This window comes from Zingiber officinale, chromosome 3A (assembly GCF_018446385.1).
Source record: "Zingiber officinale cultivar Zhangliang chromosome 3A, Zo_v1.1, whole genome shotgun sequence".
Classification (NCBI taxonomy): Eukaryota; Viridiplantae; Streptophyta; class Magnoliopsida; order Zingiberales; family Zingiberaceae; genus Zingiber; species Zingiber officinale.
In genome coordinates this window covers 95,721,399-95,741,203 of record NC_055990.1, presented here as the reverse complement: position 1 = coordinate 95,741,203, position 19,805 = coordinate 95,721,399, and positions in this window count along the sequence as shown.

The following is a 19,805-nucleotide window of genomic DNA, read 5'->3' as shown; positions in this document are numbered from 1 at the left end:
TATCCATTGGGCTGGGCTCCCATAGTCGGTCCCTAGGTTTAGATAACCTAGTAGCTCTACTAAATTCGGGACTTGCAACCCCGGGTCTAGTTAGAGATGCACGTACAGTTGTCGGGCCCCTCAGCAGCATGTTTAGTATTTTCACTTATTATATGTATATGGTTTTCAACCTTTCACAAATTAGTTCGTGAATTCAGTACAGTTCTAGCAGTAGCTCAGTATTAGCGTAGCTCAGTTCTTAGTATCAGCTTAGTTTTTCCCTGTGAATATGCATGATGACTTTATGTTCAGCTTTAGATATGCCATGATTGTATGCTTATATGCCATGTCATGCTTAGTTTATTCAGTATATCCAGCATATGTTTTAAACAACATGATTTAAAATCATATTTGCATCGTTGCATGTTTTGTGAGGTAGATGGTTTCTTACTAAGCTTTTTAGCTTATAGATACTACTTTTCTTATACTGCAGATAAAGGTAAAGGAAAAGTGGATCAGTAGCGGAGGCTGGAGGGCAATGCTATCAAGATGTGTGTGGGCAGGAGTTGGAATAAAGATCTTTGGGATCTAAACAGTTTTACTTCAGTATTAGCACTTTGCGTTTTTAGTTTTCATTATTCAGTTTTGATTGTTAAGTGTTATGAGATAGTAAACCATGCACTATGTAGTATGCCAGGTTTAGAATGTTAGTAGTTTTATATTAGTGTGATTTGCATTGGTTTAGAGTTGTTGTGTGAGGTTTTGCACGCCAAAGTGTCAAATCGATTCGGCGAAATCGAACTCGATCGGTCTCCGCACCGATCGGTGGCCTAGATGCCAGCTGGATCGGTCACCGGACCGATCGAACAGATACAAGATGTTATCAGATCCTCCCGGATCGGCCACCGACCACCCAAAGACGATATAGTAGCGTTCCAGAGAGTTTGGTGCTCGGATCGGTCGGCCGACCGATCCAGAGATACCGGCCGACCGATCCAGCCACACCTGGATCGGTCTGCCGACCGATCCAGTTGGGAACAGAACGACCGCAGCTCTAATCGATCTGTGGATCGATCGACAGGTCTGTAGGTAGTTGGGAAGTTTAGTTTCTAGTCCCTAGCTCAGTGAGATGTTCAGTTTCCCCTCCTTAGCATGTGTACACCAGCAAAGAAGGTCTTTAGACCTTTCTTATCAGTTGTATCCGTCCTTAGTAGAGTAAAATTTTAATTAGCCCAGCTTTCCGCACAGTATAGCACAGCATAATTGTAGCGACCGGCCTTACAGCCAGTACCCAGAAGGTGGGTCGTTACACTTTGGTTGCTTCATATAGATATTTTCTTCAAGATTTCCATTAAGGAAAGCTATCTTGACATCCATTTGTCAAACCTCATAATCCATATGAACAACAATAGATAAAAAAATTCGGATAGACTTAAGCATGACTACCGGTGAAAAAGTTTCCTCATAATCGATTCTCTCTTTCCGAATATACCCCTTCACAACAAGCCTCGCTTTAAAGGTTTCCTTCCCGTCTGTTCCTCTTTTCCTTTTGTAGACCTATTTACATCCAATGACCTTTACACCATTTGGTAGTTCTATAAGCTCCTAGACCTGATTAGAATGCATAGATTCGATTTTAGAGTTCATTGTACTTTACCAAGATGCTGCATCTTTATCTTGGAGTGCTTTATCATATGTCCAGGGATCAACTTCATGTTCACCAGGGATCAAGTCCGAAGACTCTCCTAAAAATATGAATCTATCAGGTTGCCTAATAACCCTCCCACTACGATGAGACATTACCTGTAATTGTGCATCATTTGTGACACGTGTTGCAGTTACTTATGGTATCTCATCTTATACCGTTGGTACTAAAGTCGAAGTGTCCTCTCTTATTTCCTCAAGAATAATTTTACTCATGGGCTTGTGATTCATTACATAGTCCTCTTTTAAAAATCTAGCATTGGTGCTAATAATGACCTTATGATCTTTAGGACTATAAAACAAACCATCTTTCGTTCCTTTAGGATATCTCATGAACAAGCAAACTTCTGTATGTGATTCCAACTTATCAGCGTCTCCCTTCAGCACAAGTGTTGGACTACCCCAAATCTGAATGTGTTTCAAACTAGGTGTACGCCCATTCTATAATTCTGTGGGAGTAGAGGGTACTCCCTTAGAAGGTACCAAGTTCAGAATGTACGTTGTCGTTTCTAGAGCATATCCCCAAAATGAATTTGGTAATTCTGAATAACTCATCATTGATCTAACCATTTGCATAAGAGTCCTATTTCTTCGTTCTGCCACACCATTCTGTTGGGGTGTACCTGGTGCAGACAATTGGGATTGAATCCCGACCTCTGATGAGTAACTCCTAAATTCTCCTAAGAGGTACTCTCCACCACGATCAGACCGTAGTGTCTTGATACTTTTACCATGACGTTTCTCCACATCAGCCTTGTACTCTTCGAACTTGTCAAAGTACTCAGACTTGCGGCGCATCAGGTAAATGTACTCATATCTTGAATAGTCGTCTATAAAAGAGATAAAATATTCAAAATCATCTCTTGCCTGGATAGTCATAGTCCCATACAAATCAGAATGAATCAATTCCAACACTTCTTTGGCTCTATACCCCTTTTCCTTAAAAGGCCTTTTGGTCATTTTTCCTTCCAAGCAAGACTCGCAGGTTGGAAAGTTTTCCACTACTAATGAACCCAAAGGTCCATCGGCTATTAACCTTTGAATCCTACTCAAGTTAATGTGACCCAACCTTAGATGCCAAAAATATGTTTGGTTCATTTTCGAATGTTGCTTTCTCTTATTAGAATTAGAAGATGTATTATTAATTTCCATTTGTTGCATTGTGGGAGTTCTTGGATTAAGAGTATATAAATTGCCAACCAACGTACCAGGACAGATAACCATCCTATTTTTCTTGATAACTACTTTGTCATCAAAAGAAACAGAATATTCATCCATAAATAATTTAGAAACTGAAATCAAGTTCTTTCTACAAGATGATACGTTAAGACAATTTCTCAAAATCAAAGTTTTATTCCTATCAAAAGATAGATAAACATCTCCCACTACAACATCCGCCACTCTCATAGCATTGCCCATGTAGACGGTGATCTCCCCTTCATGTAGTCATCTGGTTTCCTGGAACCCTGCAATGAATTATAGACATGATCAGTGGCTCCCATATCTACACACCAGGTACTGGTAGATAACACTGCTAAACATGTTTCGATAACTAATGAATAAGATACACCTTCATTGTTCTCCTTTCTCATGGCCTCTTGCCTGGCAACCCGATTCTGGTGTCCGGAGAGTTCCTTGAGATTGAGCATCATGTCATAGGTAGTGGGTAAGGCCTGATGCTGATGTTGCAGTACATTTGACATAGAAGCCAAAATGTAACATCACGCCATCTCATCTGCCTTGATCCATTTCCTATGTCTCTCATTCTCCTCTTCACTAGAATCCTTATCAGGCACGCTAGGACATACCTCTAGAAGTACGAACTTGTATTCTTCAGCAGTTAAGACAATGTCCAAGTTTCGTTTCCAATTAATATAATTTGGACCAGTAAGTTTGTTTTCTTTTAAAATAACAGCAAGAGGATTGAAAACCATTTTGAAATCCTGAGAATCACATAATAAAATATTTGGTGAAAACTTTAGAATTTAAAATAATATTGATTCCTCAAACAATATAATTTAAATTCACCAACATCTCAAAACACCATGAGTTTTGTATGCCACGATAGTGTGGACGTATACTAATTCAAACATTTGTAAGAGGAGGTTTTACCCATTAATTTTATTATCTTGTCAACCTAACTTTATGACAAATAAAATTAATAGTTCGTTTATCTTCGGTCACACAAATAATAGCAATGACTCTGATGGGGAGGATACTATTAAATGCGCCTAAGTATATACCATTACTTGATACTTAATCCATTAATTAGGATTGTGTCCCTTCTGATGGAGAAGATCACACATGCCTAATTAATTTCCTATAATCATCCATAGAGGAAGTTTGATCTAGTGATCCGCAAACAAACTCATCCGATATGGAGGAAGACACTTAAAGCCAACGTGCAAGTTTGAATGCATCACATACAAACCAGTAATGGAGACCGTGGAATTTATTTAAATAATCCTTCTCCTACTTAGTTATTTAAATTGAGAAATTTTAATCATTCACGCACATCACAGCACACACATCACAGCACATAAAAACAACATATAAGGCAATAAACATGAAAATAAAATTTCAAACTATTATGGCCTCATCCAATGCTGTCCTCCAATATGCTGCCGATGGATCAAGCCGCCGCGTCTATCTAGCTTCCTTCTCTGCCGCACCTCTGGTGCTCAAAATAGTACCACGCATAGCAAGGATACAAACCGCAACAAAAATAAAATTTTACATTTATCGATCCTATATTCCACAAAGGAATTTACATGTAACTAGATCGAACACAATGTAAAACAATAATAATAATAATAATAATAATAATAATAATACGACAACCGACCGTATTTAATTATTACAATCATGCACACTCAACAACCTCGACATACCCGAGGGTTCAAATCACACACAAGCACACAAAAAGCCATAATAGTTGGATCTAAGATGTCTGCAACCATAGAGTTAATCTATATAGTACATCCTACTATTATCCAGCCTAAACTTATGTATGAACAGTGCATAATTTAACCAAAAATCAATCACACAGAACCAGAAAACATGCTCTGATACCACTTAAAGGGCACTGGAATTCTGTTCTGTTTAGATTTTCCTATACAAAAAAATTGTACAAGAACAGAACTTTTCCTAACAACCCGCATATTCGATCAAACATGTGTTTGATCAATCAAGCAAGTTCTTGAATGATCAAATCACACCTTGATCAAATTACAAGATCACTGGCCTCTTGTGTTGGTATTCAAAATCAATACGCAAAATCAATACAAAGAAAAACGAAGCTAGATACGCAGCGGAATTAAAGAACTAGTTGTACCTTTTCTTTGTAGATAAAGACCTCTTGATCTTCTGTCATATTCCTCATCTCTTCTTGGACGTCGTGTGGGCGATGATCTACCAAGAACAAAACCACCCTCCTTCTTTTCTCTTCCAAAACCGTCGGCCACAAAAAGGAGTCTCTAGGATGGGGCACCTTCTAATCTTCTTCTTCTTCCTCTCCTTTCTCTTCTTCCTTTTCTTCAAGCCACCGGCCACCAAGATGAAGAAGCGCCGCTGGCCCTAGCTAGGAGAGGAAAGGGGGCAACCCTTGGTGGAGGTGGCACCAACCCTAGAAGGGGTTGAAGGTGGCGCCGACTACAAGGAGAAGAAGAGGTGGATGTGGCGCCGGCCCTTGGTGGAAGAGGGGCGCCGACCACATAGAGAAAAGAAGATTGTGGAGAATTAGAAAGTTAGGTTTTAGGGGCCACATCCTACACCTTTTTATAGACTTGCCGTCAGTTACAAGGAAAGAAAAATTAACAAATGGAAAGGAACATGCAGATAACATAGTATGTGGTGTCACATGCAGAAGATGATGTTATCAGTACCTTATAAATTATAAACAGTAGCTCACGACCAAAATGGAAAGGAACAAACCATTAGAAGGTCGTAGTGTAATTAGGTATCAGTTTATCTTGACTGTATAATTACACTAGTACACTTAGAGTATATTGAGTAGGACCATTTGAGGTCGTTTCTTTTATACTGACTTTATAAAGAAACAAAGACCTCGGTTATTATGGAAGTGTGTGCTCTTAATCCTGATATAATAACAAGCACATATATTTGATATTTATTTCTTTAATTTATCAATGGGTGAGGTTTAGTTCGATGAATCAATAAGCCCGATAAGTTGGGAAATGATATCATTTATAGTGTGTGTTGTTGATTATAGAAGGAAACTGTGTCCTAGAGATACTAGGTTGATAATGTCCCCAAGAGGAGCTCATAAGGATTGTCATGTTAAACCCTGCAGGTGGACTTAGTCCGACATGACGATAAGGTTGAGTGGTACTACTCTTGGACTAAGATATTAATTAAATGAGTTGTCAGTAACTCACTTAATTAGTGGACATTCGATATCTTAAACACAGGGAGACTAATACACTCATAATAAGAAGGAGCCCAAAAATGTAATTTGGGATTGGTGCGATAGTTCAATAATAGTTCTCTAGTGGAATGAATTATTATTGATAAAATTAAGTTGTGTGTTCGGGGCGAACACGGGATGCTTAATTTTATCGGAAGACCAAAACCAATTCCTCCTCTCGGTCCCTATCGTAGCCTCTTATTTATAGAGTTCTATACCCACCTATACCCACCTTCTATACCCACCCAATAGGGGACGGCCAAGCTAGCTTGGGAACAAGCTAGGGCCGGCCTAGGTATAAGATTGGGTGGCCGGCCCTAGCTTGAACCCAAGCTAGTAGGGCCGGCCAAAATAAATTAAAAAGAATTTTAATTTTAATTTTTATTATGTGGAAGAAATAATTTATTAAAGAGAATTTAAATTAAATTATCTCTCTTGTAAAATTTACAAAAGATTAAAGAAAGAGATTAGATCTCTTTCCTTATTTGTAGATTGGTGAGATATTTTATTTTCTCTTTAAAAATTATTCACATGTTGTAAAATTAAAATTATAGAAATTTCTTTTATTAACCATGTAGAGATTTTTAAAGAGAAATTTTAATTTTAAAATTTCCGGAAACAAATTAGGAAGTTTTAATTGTTGATTGAAACTTGTCCAATTTGTTCTCCAATGATATGGCCAGCCAATGTAGATTTAATTGGGAAATTTTATTTTATTTTTCTCAATTAAATCATGTCAAGGAAATTGAGGAAATTTTATTGTAATTAAATTTCCTAATTTGCCTAGGCCAAGGAATATAAAAGAAGGGGAGAGGATGCCTTCAAGACATAACATCTATTATTTCTCTCCCTCTTTTGTTCCTTGGTGTGGCCGGCCATCCTCTCCCTCTCTTCCTCTTGTGGTGGCCGAACCTCTCTTTCTCCCTTGGAGCTTTTGTGGTGGCCGGATACTACTTGGAGAAGAAGAAGAAGAAGGAGAGAAAGCTAGCATCTCTTGGAGCTTGGTTAGTATTTTGGTTTTTCTCCTTGGTGAAGTTTTCTTTTGTGGCCGAACCTTGCTTGGAGGAGAAGAAGGTGGTTGGTGGTTTCTCATCTCGGTAGATCGTTGCCCACACAACGTCCGAGGTTAGAAGAGGAATACGGTAGAAGATCAAGAGGTTTTTCTACAAGGTATAACTAGTAATTTTTATTTCCGCATCATGCTAGTTATTTATGGAAATAATACCAAATACAAGAGGCTTACGTTCTAGAATTTCGAATATGTTTTTTGATGTTGTGTTCTTTTGTTTTTTATTTTCCTTGTGATTTGATTGTTCTTTTCGATTAACCTAAAGTTATTTTAGGAAATTAAATATTAACTTTCTATAAAAGGTTTTGTCTAGTCGGTGGTGGTTGCTCCCATATCCAAGAAGGCCATGTGCCTCGCCACGTCAGTACTGGGAACCGATTATGGAAATTAATATTTAATGGAATTAATAACTTAAGATGATTTGGGTCGAACGTGTTAAGTTCCGCAGGAGACCCAAGTCAAAACCTAAAAGAACGAATAGATTAAGTTTTGGATCAAACGTGTTAAGTTCCGCAGGCGATTCAAAATTTAATTTAAAAAGAACACATGGTAGCTAGGAAAAGGTTCAGACCTTTGTACAAATTTTTTGTACAGTGGAACCTCTAGGTTTTCCGAGTAGCAACCAACAAAATGTTATCTATGTATAGTACAAGAAATACCACCACGCTTCCATCACACCTTTTGTATACACAAGACTTATCCAGTTACTAAATGAATCCAAAGGTCTGGATTACTTTGATAAACTGGATGTTCCAAGACCTTGAAGTTTTGTATCAGTCCATAGACTGATTGAGCTTCCACACAAGATGCTCTTAGCCCTTTGCTATGAACCCTTCTGGTTGCTTTATATGGATGCTTTATTCAAGACTTCCATTAAGGAATGCTGTCTTGACATCCACTTACCAAATAGATAAAAGAATCCGGATAGACTTAAGCATGGCTACCAGTGAAAAAGTTTCCTTTTTCATCTAGCCTTGCTTTGAAAGTTTCTACCTTCCTGTCTATCCCTCTTTTCCTATTATAGACCTTTTTATACCCAAAGGCTTTTACACCATTTGGTGGTTCTACAAGCTTCCAGGTTTTATTAGAATACATATATTCTAATTCTGTTATTCATTACTCTTTGCCAAGATATTGCATCTTTATCTTGGAGTGCTTTGTCATATGTCCGGAGATCAGGTTCATGTCCTCCAGGGATCGAGTCCAAAAACTCTCCCAAAACATGAATCTTTTTAGGTTGCCTAACAACCCTCCCACTACGACAAGACACTTTCTGTAATTGTGTATCATTTGTGATATGTGTTGCAGTTTCCTTGTGGTATCTCATCTTGTACAATTGGTACTAGATTAGACATGTCTTTTATTATTTCCTTAAGAACAAATTTTCTTATGGGCACGTGGTTTATTACATAGTCCTTTTCTAAAAATCAGTCATTGATGCTAATAATGACCTTCTGATTTTTAAGACTATAAACCTACTTTCATTTCTCTAGGATAACCCACAAACAAGTGAATTCCTGTCCAACTTATCATTGTCTCTCTTCAGCATATGTGCTGGACTACCCGTATCTGAATATGCTTCGAAATAGGCTTACGCCTATTCAGCAATTCTATATGAGTAGAGAGTTCTGACTTTGGAAGGTACTATATTCACTTCCGTTTCCAGAGTATATCCTAAAAATGATTTTGGTAATATTCTAAATAACTCATCAATCTACTTATTTTCATAAGAGTCCTATACCTTCCTTTTTCTACACCATTCTGTTGGGGTGTACCAGGTGCAGTTAGTGGGGATTGAATCCCTACTTCTGATAAGTGACTCTTAAATTCTCCCAAGAGGTACTTGCCACTATGTTCTCACCATAGTGTCTTTTTACTTTGTTGTTTCTCCACATCAGCCTAGTACTCTTTGAACTAATCAAAGTACTTAGTCTTGTGGTACATTAAGTAAATTTATTTGTATCTTGAATAGTTGTCTATAAAATAGACGAAATATTCAATACTACCTCTTGTCTGGATAGTCATAGGATCACACAAATCAGAATGAACCAATTTCAACATATCTTTGACTCCATACCCCTTAGACTTAAAAGCTTCTTGGTTATTTTTCCTTCCAAGTAAGACTCGCAGGTTGGAAAGATTTCCACTACTAATGAACCCAAAAGTTCATCAGCTACCGATGAATCCTACTCAAGTTAATATAACCTAGCTTTAGATGCCAAAGATATAATTGGTTCATTTCCGAAGGTTACTTCCTCTTAAAGTTAGAAGATGTGTTACTAATTTCCATTTGTTGCATCGTGAGAGTTATTGGATTTATAAATTGTCAACCAACGTACCAGAACAGATAACTTACCTCTTTTTCTTAATAACAACTTTGTTATTAAAAGAGGCAGAATATCAAGTTCTTTGAATAGTTTAGAAACTGAAAACTAGTTCTTTCTAAACTTAGTGCGTAAAGACAATTACTCAAAAATCCATGTTTTATTCTTATCAAAAGATAAACATCTCCCACTGCAACAGCTACCACTTTTACAGTAGTGCCCATGTGGATGGTGATTTATCTTTCATTTAGTTGTCGGGTTTCCTGGAACCCTGCAATGAATTGCAGACATGACTAATGGCATCTTGTATCTACACTCCAGGTTCTGGTAGATAACACCACTAAACATGTTTCAACTAATGAATTACCTACACCTATGTTGTTCTTAGTTCTAAGAAGACAGTCTACCTTAATGTCCAAGTCCTATTTCCAATCATTACAATTGGGACTACTAAGCCTTTTCTATAGTATGACTACTAGGGGATTGACAAATATTTAAATCCTAAGAATCACAAAAATACTTGGTCAAGATCAACTCCTTAAAAATCCCCATGAATTTTGTATGCCACGTTAGTGTGGACGTATACAAAATCAAAGAGGAGATTTTATCCATTAATTTTATTATCTCGTCAACTTTACTTTATGACGAATAAAATTAATAGTTGATCTGTCTTTGATCAAATATTTGGTCAAAAACTTTTGAATTTAAAAAATATTGATTCCTCAAACAATATTATTTAAATTCACCAACACCTCAAACACCGTGAATTTTGCATGCCACGTTAGTGTGGACGTATACAAATTCAACATTTATAAAAGGAGGGTTTTAACCCATTAATTTTATTATCTTGTCAACCTAACTTTTTGACAAATAAAATTAATAGTTGGTATCATTTGGTCGCACAAATAATAGCAGTGACTCCGATGGGGAGGATACTATTAGATGTGTCTAAGTGTATACCATTACTTGACACTAAGTCCATTAATAAGATTATGCCCCTTCCATTGGGGAAGATCACACGCTCTTAATTAACTTCCTATAGTCATCCAAAAATGGAAGTCTGTTCTAGTGATCCACAAACAAGCTCATCCGTTATAGAGAAAGGCACTCAGAGCCAACGCGCAAGCTTGTTTGCATCACTTACAAACCAGTAATGGAGACCATGGGATTTACTTAAAAATCCCTCTCCCACTTAGTTATTTATAAATGAGGAATTTTAACTATGCTAGCCTACTAAATATGTAAACTAACATGCACACACAGCATAATATAAAAGCAATAAATAGAAAATCTAATTTTCAACTATTATGACTTTTATCTCTTGTTGTCCTCCGTGTGTTGTCATCCCAAGTTGCTGCCATATTTCGCCACTGCCACCGGGTCTAGCTGTCGCATCCATCTTGCTCCTAGTTCCGCTGCGCCTCTGGTCCTTAGAAGGTTCCACGCTTTGCAAGATTCGATCCGCGATATAAATAGAATTTTACATTTTGATCCTATATTCCTCGAAGGAATGTACATGTAAACTAGATCGAACATAAAATAAAATTTACATCCATCGATCCTGTATTCCATAAAAGGAATGTACATGTATCTAGATCAAAAATAAAATCCTAATAAAACTAAATACAGCTCCTGCTGTATTTTAATACAATCATGCACACACATATAAATGCCCTTGACATGTCCAAGGGTCCAATCACACACATAAAACTATAAGCCATAATAGTTGGATCCTGCATCCACAAAGTTAGCACATCCTACTATTATCCTGCCTAAATTATGTATGACATGTGCATAATTAAACTAATACCAAATACACAGAGGCAAAACCCTAGCTCTGATACCAATTGTTGGTTGCTACTCGGAAAACCTAGAGGTTCCACTGTACAAAAATTTGTACAAAGGTCTGAACCTTTTCCTAGCTACCATGTGTTCTTTTAAATTAAATTTTGGATCGCCGGCGGAACTTAACACGTTTGATCCAAAACTTAATCTATTCGTTCTTTTAGGTTTTGACTTGGGTCTCCTGCAGAACTTAACACGTTCGACCCAAATCACCTTAAGTTATTAATTCCATTAAATATTAATTTCCATAATCGGTTCCCAGTAATGATGTGGCGAGGCACACGACCTTCTTGGATATGGGAGCAACCACCACCGACTAGACAAAACCTTTTATAGAAAGCTAATATTTAATTTCCTAAAATAACTTTAGGTTAACCGAAAAGAACAATCAAATCACAAGGAAAAATAAAACAAAAGAACACATCATCGAAAAACATATTCGAAATACTAGAATCGTAAGCCTCTTGTATTTGGTATTATTTCCATAAATAACTAGCATGATGCGGAAAGAAAAATTACTAGTTATACCTTCTAGAAAGACCTCTTGATCTTCTACCGTATTCCTCTTCTAACCTCGGACGTTGTGTGGGCAACGATCTTCCGAGATGAGAAACCACCAAGCACCTTCTTCTTCTCCTAGCTAGGTTCGGCCAACACAAAAGAAGCTTCACCAAGGACGAAGAACAAAACACCAACCAAGCTCCAAGGGATACAAGCTTTCTCTCCAAGTAGTATCCGGCCACCACAAGAACTCCAAGCAAGAGATAAGTTTCGGCCACCACAAAAGAGGAAGAAAGGAAGAGGATGGCCGACCACAATAATTTTCTTCAAGGATGAATAATTTCGGCCACCACCAATGCTCCAAGGGATGCTAGAGATGAGACTTGCTTTCTCTCCTTCTTCTCCTTCCTTGATCCGGCCACAAATAAAAGCTCCACCAAGAAGATATGTTTCGGCCAACAAGAGGAGAAGAGAGAAAGGGAAGGGCCGGCCACCACACCAAGGAAAAGAGGGAGAAAAATAATAGAGGTTGTCACCCATGAAGGCACCCTCACCCCTTCTTTTATATTCCTTGGCCTAGGCAAATTAGGAAATTTAATTACAATAAAATTTCCTCAATTTCCTTGACATGATTTAATTGAGAAAAATAAAATAAAATTTCCCCAATTGAAATCTTATGGCCGGCCACATCAATGAAGAACAAATTGGACAAGTTTCAATCAACAATTAAAACTTCCTAATTTGTTTCCGGAAATTTTATAAAAATAAAATTTCTCTTCAAAATCTCTTCATGGTTGATAAAAGGAAATTTCTATAATTTTAATTTTACAATATGTGAATAATTTTTAAAGAGAAAATAAAATATCTCACCAATCTACAAATAAGGAAAGAGATCTAATCTCTTTCTTTAATCTTTTGTAGATCTTTTACAAGAGAGATATTTTAATTTTAATTCTCTTTAATAAATTATATCTCCCACATAATAAAAATTAAAATTAAAATCCCTTTTTAATTTAATTTGGCCGGCCCCCACTAGCTTGGGTTCAAGCTAGGGCCGGCCACCCAATCTTATACCTAGGCCGGCCCTAGCTTGTTTCCAAGCTAGCTTGGCCGGCCCCCTTTAAGTGGGTATAGAAGGTGGGTATAGGTGGGTATAGTACTCTATAAATAAGAGGCTACGATAGGGACCGAGAGGAGGAATTGGTTTTGGTCTCCCGATAAAATTAAGCATCCCGTGTTCGCCCCGAACACACAACTTAATTTTATCAATAATAATTCATTCCACTAGAGAACTATTATTGAACTACCGCACCAATCCCAAATTATATTTTTGGGCTCCTTCTTATTATGAGTGTGTTAGTCTCCCTGTGTTTAAGATATCGAATGTCCACTAATTAAGTGAGTTACTGACAACTCATTTAATTAATATCTTAGTCCAAGAGTAGTACCACTCAACCTTATTATCATGTCGGACTAAGTCCACCTGCAGGGTTTAACATGACAATCCTTATGAGCTCCTCTTGAGGACATTATCAACCTAGTATCTCTAGGACACAGTTTCCTTCTATAATCAACAACACACACTATAAGTGATACCATTTCCCAACTTACCGGGCTTATTGATTCATAGAACTAAATCTCACCCATTGATAAATTAAAGAAATAAATATCAAATATATATGCTTGTTATTATATCAGGATTAAGAGCACACACTTCCATAATAATCGAGGTCTTTGTTTCTTTATAAAGTCAGTATAAAAGAAACAACCTCAAATGGTCCTACTCAATACACTTTAAGTGTACTAGTGTAATTATATAGTTAAGATAAACTAATACCTAATTACACTACGACCTTCCAATGGTTTGTTCCTTTCCATCTTGGTCGTGAGCTACTGTTTATAATTTATAAGGAACCAATAACATAATCTTTTGTGTGTGACACCACACACCATGTTATCTACAATATAAATTAATTGAACAACTATATTTATCATAAATGTAGACATTTGACCAATGTGATTCTTATTTCTAGATAAATGTTTATACCAAAAGCTAGGCTTTTAGTATACATCCTAACAGTTGTATTCCTTGAAAATGAAATGGATTATATTGGTTACTCTTTGGAAAATTAAATATGCCAAAATTTGAGGAATTGGACTTAATTTAAATTGACACAATTAGGAAAGAAGCAAAAGAAATATCAAGTTGGGATTTTGGCATTTGCTTAGGGGGATAAGGGCAATCTAGGATAATTTCCTTTCATCTAGCAAATTATTTAGGGATACTTAGATAAATAATTTAGATATATTGATTTATGCTAAATTGTTATGCTTTGTTTGCCAATCATATGCCATGACATCATATTTTACATTCATACTTATTATAAAAAACAAACAAAAATACATGTCATGTCATATATACATCATGTAACAATAGTATGTTTTTTTTAAATTATTCTTTTTATGTATGTCATAACTCATCATGTATTATTTTAAATTCCTTGTAATTAAGGACAATGACATTTACCAACAAATGGTAAAAGATTTATCAACAAGTAACATCCTAGGTGGATATTTATAAATTAAAATGCCTAGATAGATATGCATGATCTCTTAGTTTAGGGAAAACTAATATCTACATTATCTCACAAAGACTATAAGGTGACTTGTATGTGTTTTTAGTGCACATTAGATACTAGTGAGATGTTAGGATGATGAACAAGACTCAAGATATTGATTTAGCGCATCCATTTAACTTGTAGTTTCATCAAAACTCATAGTTATGTGTCATCCGATCATTGGGAAAGCTAATGTACAAGTTATGTGCATTGAGTCCAAAGAATATGGTTGGAAATTGAATTTGAAAATCATTTTAAATATACTTTGGAAAATCTTGGTGAAGACTATCTTTCGATAGTAATCACCATTGAAAAGTTAAACACAAACTAGAAGAAAATATTGAAATTTTTATGAGTTTTCAAATTTGTGTCAATCTTTGAAAATAGGAAGTATTTATTGATGCAATCAACCTCCAAGGTTTTAATGTCCAACAAATATGTTTAAGTATGTTTAATGAAGCTTGATCATGGGAAGTCCTAGTCGTGGCTAGACAAGGGTGAGAAGTCAACCGAGTGACTAGTCCTAACTGCGGTTAGGCAAGGGAAGTTCTAGTTGCAGGCTAGGCAAGGGAAATTTTGGTAGATCATGGAAGCTAGGTGGATTCGATAGGTCAGGAGGACTTGATCCCTGGGTAGCCGAATACTGAGTCTTGGTGAGTAAAGCCAGGTGGAGAAAATCCTAGGGGGTGGTAACCTTAGGTTCTAGTGAGTGAAGCCAGATGGAGAAAATCCTAGGAGAAGATAACCTTAGGTAACAAGAAGTCTTGGAGGAGTGAACTCCAAGCAAGGTTGATTAGATAGTTTTCGGTCGACCATGCGCGGTCGATCGAACCAACAGATCTCAATGAATTTAAGTTTAGATTTACCACAATATTCTGTATTACTATTATTGTTGTTCTTTAATACAGTATTGCAGGAAAAGTTTTAGTGGATCAGGCGATCAGACACTGAGCAGGCAAACTCCAAACAGATCTGGAGGACTAATGTTTAGCAGGTAAGTTGAGGTATGCAACTGGAAGAGCGACAGTAAGGTCATGTTCCTAAAAGGAACAATGTAAGGTCGCTGATCCAACTGAAGAAACCGGAAAGGTTTCCAAGTTGAGATGAAAATAGTTCTACTGTTTAATACTACTCATGCATCAAATACAATATTACTGCACCAACCTTTGTTTTGCAGGATTATATTGTCTAACACTATTTGCAGATCCAGCTTGATCGGTCGACCGAATGCAAGGATCGGTCGAATGAACCAGGTTGACCTAGAGATCAATTTAGACCAAAGCAGAGCACATTCCGATCAAAACTTGATTAGTCGACCAAACCAAAGGATCGGTCGACCGAACCTTGATGATGTGGCATAGTACAGATTGATCAGAAGCAAAGATGGAAGCTAACCAGATCGGTCAACCGAAGAAGAGGATCATTCGACCAAACAATCATCGCATTAAAGGCACATTAATGAAGAATCTCAACGAACGGGGAAAGCTCACTATTCGGTCAACTGAACAATGGGATTGGTCGACCGAATCATTAAGTGTCATCAATGCTTGAAGATTGGATCTGATTGGAGCTCAGCGAAGAAGAAAGGGAGCGGGTTTCGTCGACCGAACCCAAGGATCGGTCGACTGAACATTGACCATTCTTATAAAAAGAGCTCAAGGTCCGATGCTCAACAATGAATCCATTCACCAGTTCATCTCTGTGCAAAGCTGCTCATATTTCTACTCTGCGCTTCATCTTCAAGCAAGCTACTACTTCAATCAAGTGTCAACCGAGCTTCAGCTTTCATCTACTGTCGGTATAATTTTATATTGCTTCCATTATACTTACTTTCAATAAGATAGTAGATTGTTACTATCTTATATTACTCATTGTACGAATTACTTCTTTTTGAAGGTTTCGGAAAGAAGAATTATAGTGAATTGTCCAACGGTACGATGAAGGATCGCGGATCTGAGAGTAGGAGTCGACCTAGGCTCCGAACCAAGTAACCGAAACTTGTTCTTTACTTTCCGCTGTACCACTTTGGTTTAAACATTAAAAAGAAAAAAGTTTTTTTAAAAGCGATATTCAACCCCCCTCCCCCTCTAACACACTTTCTCGATCCTATAGTATTTTCCTAGAAAACTATTTTTCCTTATTAGTATATACCTTAAATAATGTTTACAAAAAATTTTATGATTTTTATAATTTTGTAGAATTATTAGGACATTTCTGAATTTCGACTGAAATTTAATTTTAAAAATTCAGAAACTCAATCGATCAGCCGATTGATGCAGAGAGTTCAATCGATCAGTCGATCGATTGAACAAGGTTTTCTCACAAGCAGAAGCTCATAGAATCGATCAGCCGATCGATTCAACCCTGCCTGGATTGATCAGTTGATCGGTTCAAGAGTATTTCCGCTATCAGAAGCTCGCGAAATCGATCAGTGGATCGATTGCTTCAATCGATTGAATCCCAACTTCAATCGATTGGAAAGGCTAATCTTGACTGTAAATGTCTGATTTCAGCACACTAAGTCATTTTTAGTCGTGATAACCATTCCTTACCCCTTAAAATATATATATGGGTGGTCTTTTTGATGAAAACAAGAATGGGTTGGTTAAAGAAGACTAAGTTGGTGTTTAGGTTGAGGTTTGCATTCAAATTTTGATATTTGAACCTCAAAACTTCAAGTTTTTGAGTTTCCTAAAGTTTTAGAAATTTCAAGTCATTATTGGTACAATGACAGAAGTTTGGAGTATGTTTTTAGGGGGAGATACTCTTTAAAGACATGAAAACTATTTTCACAAAACTTTAAAAGGGAGTAAAACCTTCGTTGTGATGAATGTTCTAGGATGAGCATTGTGAAGCGGTTAATGCTCAAGGATGAGCATTGGAGACAATGAAGGGTATGAGACCTTCATTGTAGTGTTGTGAACAATAAGTGAGGTTGTGAACAATGTATGATAACTTTTATGTAGAAGAGTTTTTGATATGTGCTAAAGGGGGAGAATGTAGGGTTTAAGTTAAGTCTTCATTACCTAAAAGGAGAGTTTGCCCTCTAGGAAAGGGAGAAAATGAAGGAAACATTCATTCATACTTTGACATGAAGAAGAAGGTGAGGCTATTGGATTAGCCTAACTTAAATGTATTGTTAAATATAAAAAAGAGAGAGATTGTTGGTGCAATATCTCCTGGGTCAAGGTTGACCAGGTTGACTAAACTTGAGTTGGCTCAAGCTTGAGTCTTGATTTGAGTTTCGATGTTTGACAATATATGGAGATTGCAGGTGCAATCGTCCATTTGGGGAGATTGTTGGAATAATTCTCCACTGGTTAATGTTTGACCAGGTTGACAAGAAGAAGAGTTAAGTAGGTCAAGGTTGACCGAATACTTGACTAGAAAAGTCCTAACTGGAGGTTACGTAAGGATAAGTCTAACGAGAAGGTTGGCAGAAGAGAGAATCCAAGTGGGTCAGTGTTGACTAGACATTTGGTGTTAAAAATCCTGGTGAGTGAAGCCAGGTGAAAAAAGACCTAGTAAGTAAAGCTAGGCAGATAAAAAATACTAGTGAGTGAAGATAGGTAAAAGACTCGGTGTGTGAAGTCGGGAAGATGGAAAGTCCTGGTGAGTGAAGCTAGGCAGTTAGAAAGTTCTAATGAGTGAAGCTAGGCAGTTGGGAAAATCCTGGTGAGTAAAGCTAGGTGAAAAGCCCTGGTGAGTAAAACCAAGCATGAGAAAAATCTAAGTGGGTCAAGGAGGACCGCACTTGTTGGTCGGAAGTCTAACGAGAAGTTGACAAAGAGAAAGTCTAGATGGGTCAAAGGTTGACCGAACACTTGGCGGTCGTAAGTCCAATAGGGAGTTGGCATGAAACTAGGAAGTTCAGACGTAGCAAACTTTCGAAGGTCATAACTTTTGACTCGGATATTAGAATGAGGTGATATCGGATGTAAAATATAGCTTGTTTCGAGCTATATACATTTTGATATGCCAATGATTGGACAATCGATTGGGGGGGGTCAATCGATCATCCAATCGATTGGTTGACGAAGAAACGGGGCAAAATATCTTGATCGATTGGGTAATTGATCAAAATCTTCCCTAATCAATTGGTCAATCGATTGGGAGAGCTTGGGAGCGAACAGTGAGGTTCTAAATCAATTGGGTGATTGATTGAAGCTGCCAATTGATCAGATGATCGATTGAGGGTATTTCTTCGTGACGAACATTGAGTTTCCCAATCGATTGGGAGAAGATTTCTGTGAAGCATAGTGAGAGCACAGAGACGCTCTGAATTGATCGATTCAAGCCTCCCTAATTGATTGATTGATCGATTGGAATATGACCGTTGCGTAAGTTGTGAGGTTTAGACGACTGGGATTACTGGGATCTAACGTGGCAATCGATTGGGAGCAGGTCCAATTGATTGGGAGCCCTAAAAGCACATATATAAAGGCGATGACAAGTTCAAATGCCGAAGTTCTCTTCTCCATCTTTTCCACCAGTTCTTGGAAGTCTTGGGAGGAAAAGTGCTGCTGCATTTCCCATCTTCAAGAGGCATTCAAAGCAAGAAAAGCTCATGGATTCAAGGTTCAAAGTGTCAAGTCATTTTTTATTTGTATTTATGTTTTGTTTCCTTGTTTCAAGTTGTATTTTCTTGTTCTTAGAGTTTTCTCCACCTCCAGTTGTTCCGAATAGGAGTTGTTTACACAGTGAAGAGTGTGCTTAGCGTGGATCCTTAGATTAGCCATCTCATCTTGAGGTGCAAACCAAGTAAATCCTACTTGTTAGCATTGAGAGCTTGCTTTGAGTTTATCTGCTGCAAAATCAACATCGATGAATAAGAGTAGTGCAACGGAAATCAATAACTCATTTCGATTACTTGGTTCGGAGCCTAAGTCGACTCTTACTCCAAGACTCGTGATCCTTGATCGCATCGTTGGGTAATCCACTAAAACTCTTCTTTCCGAAATCTTCGGAAAGAAGCAATGCATCCAATATGACAAATGTAAGATATTAACACACTACTATCTTTTGGAAATTAAAATAATGCAAGCTTAAACAAAAGTTATACCGACACTAGATGGAAGATGAAGCTCGATCGTCACTTCTGGATGGAGCAGCTTGCTTTGTGAAGGTGAAGCACAGAGTATCAGAATGAATAGGAGCTTGGCACAATGTTGACTTGAGAATCAATACCTTGTGTTGGACCTTGAGCTCTGCTTATATAAACCTTGATCGGTCGACTGATAAAACGTTCGATTGACTTATCAGTTCGGTCGACCGAACACCCTATCGGTCGACTGAACCCGACCCTTTCTTTTTTGCCGAGATCTGATCTTTGCATATTT